Source organism: Dicentrarchus labrax, unplaced genomic scaffold (genome assembly GCF_905237075.1).
Source record: "Dicentrarchus labrax unplaced genomic scaffold, dlabrax2021, whole genome shotgun sequence".
Taxonomy (NCBI): Eukaryota; Metazoa; Chordata; class Actinopteri; family Moronidae; genus Dicentrarchus; species Dicentrarchus labrax.
The window spans coordinates 24,566,758-24,572,617 of NW_026136705.1; the positions used below are offsets into that span (position 1 = coordinate 24,566,758).

At 38.5% G+C, this 5,860-nt stretch overlaps 1 long non-coding RNA gene across 1 annotated transcript; it reads left to right on the top strand.

The window, feature by feature from the left end:
* The first annotated feature begins 3,170 nt into the window (after positions 1-3,170).
* LOC127363781 (uncharacterized) lies at positions 3,171-4,610 on the top strand. The gene is made up of 2 exons (XR_007884940.1): positions 3,171-3,374; positions 3,586-4,610. It is a non-coding gene; the product is annotated as an uncharacterized LOC127363781 (long non-coding RNA).
* The last annotated feature ends 1,250 nt before the right edge of the window (positions 4,611-5,860 follow it).

Here is a 5,860-nt window from a genome sequence, read left to right on the forward strand (position 1 = left end):
TCCATAATCTACCCACACAGGTGTTTTCACTCATGTTGCCTGATTAAACCTCTTCTCAGGAATGTGTGGGCGTGTACAGACTGTGATTTACTGACATCTTCCTCACCCTTCTGTTGAATGCCCCTGATACTGTGAACACGTAAACACCCGTGCTCACAGCATCCAACTCTTTTCTCAATAACAAGGAAGTCGAATTCACAAGAGATATTCATCTCTGACATAATTCCTCACCCCATTTATCTGATCCCGGCTTTTATTCTTAGAAGTACCCAAACAATAAAAGTGTTTATCATATCATCTGTGTGTGTGTTTCTAAGTTCTTTTGTTTTCTTTCTGTTTGAGTCTCAATGAATGAGATTCGTCTCGGCTCAAGGCTGTCCATAGGAAAGGAGGACACACATGAACTAAAAATAAGTTTATTTTACAAAAGTAAAAGACAAAGGCTGACTTCCACCAGCTCATATAGTCAAGCAGTAAGAAAAGGTGAGCAAATCTCTGGTCTCTAAACCACTACCACAAGTGTTATTACTGAACAAGTACCGCTACTGGCACTTCTATTGTATTTGTTGTGTAGTTTTTCCTTAAAGTAATGCAACTAGACATGACCATTTTCATCCTCTTCAAACTGGTGACACATTAAAACGATTCCCGAAACTATCTTTCTGATTTCAAAATAATGGTTATTATACTTTCAAAGTAAAATGGTTCTAGTCGACAGTGTCTTGATCAGAATAGAGACACTGATTTCTGCTGAAGAATCTAAAGATGTATTTTTATTTTAAGATTTTTCATCCATTTCTTCCACATATTATCAATAAGCTTAAATATAAAACATTAATCTTAATGTCAGTGAAGACTTCCATCTTGAATGAATGAGTGTTTAGTTGCTGGTGTTTAATATTCTTAAATCAGTACTCCTGTCTGCTCTGAGAGTCTTGATAAAGTGAACCTAATGACTGTGAGCAGAGGACCCATGGGCCCTCATATGTTAAAGTGTCCTGTGATTGAATTTTCTACTTCATCTCAAGTCATTTTTTCAAATTGTACATTTGCCTGATTTATAAGAACTGTTCCAGCTGAATATAGCTGCACTCGCAACATTCAATCTATAAATTGAAAGTGCCTCAGGACTGCGAGGGCTTCGGCTCCCAGGGGGAAATTCTTTATGTCAGGTTCAAGCACTATAAATAAAGGTATTGATGTGGATTTCCGCTTACTCACATTTCAGGGGAATTTTTTTAGCCATGCTAGGGGTGTGGCTGTAGGCATGGCAAAGTTGGTCAGTCAGTCCACCACTTTGTTCTATGACTCAAAAATGTACAACTGCGTGATGGACTGCGATGACATTTTGCACAGACATTCATGGTCAGTGATGATGAAGCCATTTGGTTATTTGTCCTGTAGTACCATCAGCTGGGAGACACCTTTGGCTTTTACTAAAATATTTTAACAACTATTGGATGGATTCCCAGGAAATTTGATATACACATTCATGTCCCTCATCAGGATTTGTAATAATTTTGTTGATCCTCTGAAATTTCATCTATTAGGTTCTTAATGTTTATTTTCTATGCTGTAATTTTTCTATGTTGATCTATTCTGTACACACGACATCTGTTGCATGTTTGTCCATCTTGGAAGAGGGATTCCTCCCTCCTTCTCCTCCTCCTCTTCCTGAGGTTTCTTCAATTTTTTCCCTGTTAAAGACAGACTGTAAAGCCTCTTGAAGCACATTAGTGATTTTTGACATTGGGCTAAATACTGTACATTAAACTGACTTGACTTGACAATACTTGGCAAAACTCATGACAGTCCCATTGGCTCAGCCTCATAGCTATAACACACTCAAGAAACTAAAACTGAAGGTACTACAGGAGAATACAGTTATGAATTGTTCTGTTTAAGTACGTTTTAGTCGGCTGTTTTCAGCTCCTTACAGTCACAATCCTCTGACCTTTAAGAACCTGTGACCTTTGATATGACTAAATATCCCTTTTGCTTCTCTGTTGCTTAGAGAGAGATCAAAATTCAAACAGCAGAAACCAATAAACCAGAATGTTAGGCCACAGTAGTCACACATTGTTACACTTTTATCATGACTTTTTATCACCATCATCTTTGGTTTGTGCTAATTTTGTTTAAATATTTAGGATATCTCTCTCTCTCTCTCTCTCTCTCTCTCTCTCTCTCTCTGTGTGTGTGTGTGTGTGTGTGTGTGTGTGGACTTGTTATGTCAACACTTTTAGCTTGTGACAGTGACATTTTTAGTAATGTGACATAATTTTTCCCTCAACCCACTTCTTCAAGAGGTTAGATTACACTATGGGTTTAAGAATGAGGGTAGCATTAGGACTGGGTTGAAGGCTTATTTAAATGTTAAAGATAGTAGTTTTAGTTATAGTTTTGCAGATGAACGTAAGGAGTGAGGAAATACATTTATTCAAAAGAAGATACACATAAAGACAACATCTCGGTGTGTATTAGGGAAGGTTTGTGAATGTTTGGATGTGAGGTCCAAAAACATTTGAATTAATTTTGTTAAGTGTTGTAACAACCATAAAAATGAGCAAACGATTCTGAAAATGCTGATTAGTCCTTTTAAAATAATTTCACAAGACAAAACCATTAACTAAACTAAATTGTTCATCTCCATCCTTATTTGAGATCCAGTTGCAAAAGCAAGGCTGTACATTTCACCTTTCACCAAACAACTACCAGTTTTTACCACTTTTTTGCACTACTTTGCCTTATTGCTGCTGTAAATGGTAAATGGTAAATGGACCTGTACTTGTATTGGGTGGCTGTGGCTCAGAGGCAGAGCGGGTTGTTCCTTAATCAGAAGACTGTGGGTTCAATCCCCGGCTCCTGGTGCCCCACGTCAAAGTATCCTTGAGCAAGATACTGAACCTCAAATTGCTCCCGATGCCGTGCATCGGTCTGTGAGTTTGTATGAATGTTAGTTTCTGTTCAATGGACTTTGCCATCACTGAGTGAATGTGTGTGAAAGGGTCAATTAGTAGTAGTGTAAAAGTGCTTTGAGTGGTCGGAAGACTAGAAAGGTGCTATACAAGTACAGGTCCATTTACCATTAGATGGCTAAGAAATATCAGATTGCATTTCCGTCTGATGGGAATAAACAGGCACCATAGATGTCGGTTCACTTCTTGGGAACTTCTTGCGTATTGTTGTGGCTTAGTTGAGGTGTCTTGAAAGCTGATTGGAAGTGAGAAGAGAGGTGTGTGGCAAAGTTACCGGTAATAGGAAGTCACCTCCTCTGGGGTCACATATCCCTAAATCCCTGTGAAGGAGGACAAGCAGCATTGGTTTCCTCTGCAGAGCTGACACAAGACTTCACACAAGAAACACACACTGAGGTAGGGTAACTTACGGGATAACTGTTCTTGTATTTAACAGTGCTTTGTATATCACGTCATGTTAATATTTTCAGTTATTACCTATATATAAAAATTAACCACCCATAGGTGTTTTTGTTTGATGCTTTAAGATCTCATTTGTTCTGTAATGGTTCTCACTTTTATCTTTTCCCCTAAATAACTGTCTTTTCTGTTACAACCATCCAACTAGCTGAGATTCTTCACATGCTCCTGTATCATGCCAAGCCAGTCTCCACTCGTGGAAGGAACAGAAAACTTCACCAATGTAGCCTGCCCAGGGACACCCCCAGCCCCTCATCCAGGCCAGGGAGCTGCATACTCAGGTGCTCAAGGTTCCACAACCCCCTCCAACCTGTCAACTTTACCGAACAACCACACTTTCTCCGGCCACACAGACAGTATGAAGTCTATCCAGACTGCGCCTCAGCCAGGACAACTACAGGGGTCACAAACTATTTCCGACACCCACCACCAATGTCTTGGACCTCAGCCCAAACCCAGAGCCCCAGAAGACGGGGGGGAAGATGCAGAAGCAGCTCAGGGAAAGAAGCATTACTGCGGCATTTGTGGGCATCTGCTGCTGGCTGTTGTCCTGGCTGTCTTCTCACCGCTGCTCGCTGTGGGAGTCTGCATGGCTGATATGCTAACTGGAGAGTGCTGTCATGAGCATGGGAAAGACATGGACTCTGTGGATGACCCATAGACTATATAAACACAGTCCTGATGTGAAAGAGAAGAGGTATAAGGGCTATGTTCGCCTATGTTTTTCCTGTAGAACCAAGTATTCATGAATTACAGACTACTGATAAATATTCATTCATAGCGTAAGTTTTTAGATTTATTTCCTGTCTTTCTGTTGCATTTTGGTTCAGTTCAGTACTGTTTGAAAATCTACTTGCAGAGATTTCAAATGTGCTTGAGAGGCAGTGAAAAGCTTACATATTTCATATTAAGTTAGAGCAAGGACAATACTTAAAATCTCTTTGTGGTGCATTCAAGGAACCTTCAACATTCAAGGATTAATACTGGCTGTAAAATACTATTGGATTCATGTTTTGTGACTGGAAAGGGAAATGTTGGAAAGAAACAGTGACACCAACTGACCAATCGACTGCAGTTCTGCATTTGCTGTAAAATCTGAGTGATTTTTGTACAATACTAAAATGAAAGCAATGGCTGTAAAGAACTTAAATAATAAAAAGAATAAAAAGAAAATGCATGGGATGCTTTAAAAAATTGTTGACAGCATCAGTTAATTATTAGGATAAAACCAATAGTATGGTCCTTTTAGACGACAATGGTACACCTGTGCTTTGTTTGAAATTGAGGGCAGGATAAAAGATTTTATCTTCTCAGCAATACTGTTCATCTATTCTGAAGAACTCCTTTGTTGTTGTTCATACTAAAGTATTATTAACTGGCATTCATTTGACGAATGAAGATAAATTGTACAGCACTCCTAAAAATACACTTTTCCATGTCACGTGCACCACCCAGTGGCCTTATAGTACAGTGATTGTATTGAAGCTAAATTATATGGTGCCAATATGCTTTTTATGTAACCTCCAGTTAACTGTTGACATGTAATCCTGCTCCAATTGTCTAATGTAGATATTTCTGTCAGATCAAGAGACTTAAAGTCATCTCACCCAGTTGTGGAAAGTGTACTTACTCAAGTACTTGTGTACAATTTTGAGGTACTTGTTCTCACTAGTATTTCTATTTAATGCTACTTTTTACTTCACCTGGAAATATTGTACTTTTCACTGCACTACATTTAATTGACAGGTGTTACTACTTTGGCTACTTTTCAGATTAAGACATAATCATACAAAATACAATGCATTATTGAAGATTAAACTAGTGGTTTATAGCGGTATAGTAGCTCCATGTCATGTTTCAGATGTCCATCAGGTACCAGTTCCAACAAGTGATTTCTCCTCCTAACAGTTTGAAGCGTAAAGATGTTGAACACTTCAATATTTCACAACAAAAAACAAAGGTAATGAATATCCCAAAACAAGAATACATGTTGGTGCAGCAGAAGTTTGTTCTTTTCCTCTTCCTACCCTCTTTGGACACTGGAGGGTGTGCGACCCCTAGGTTGGAAACCACTGCACCCAACTACCAAACTGTATGTAAAGTAGTTCAAACTAGCTCCATATTCATCAGCGAGCAATAAAATGTTGTTTATGCATTGATTCATCAATATTAATATCCAATATCTAATAAGGTCATGTACATATTATATGTAACCGGGCACTTTTTCTGCATAATGAATATTGTTATATTTTGCTGAAACTTCTGTACTTTTACTTTTTGAATGCAGGAATTGCTTGAATTAGAGTAATTTTGTACTGTTGTATTGGTACTTTTATGAAATGAAAGGAGCCGAATACTTCTTCCACAGCTGATCTGACCAAAGAAAAGTGAAAATCAGTCACAAAATCAGTCTGCATTGTGGA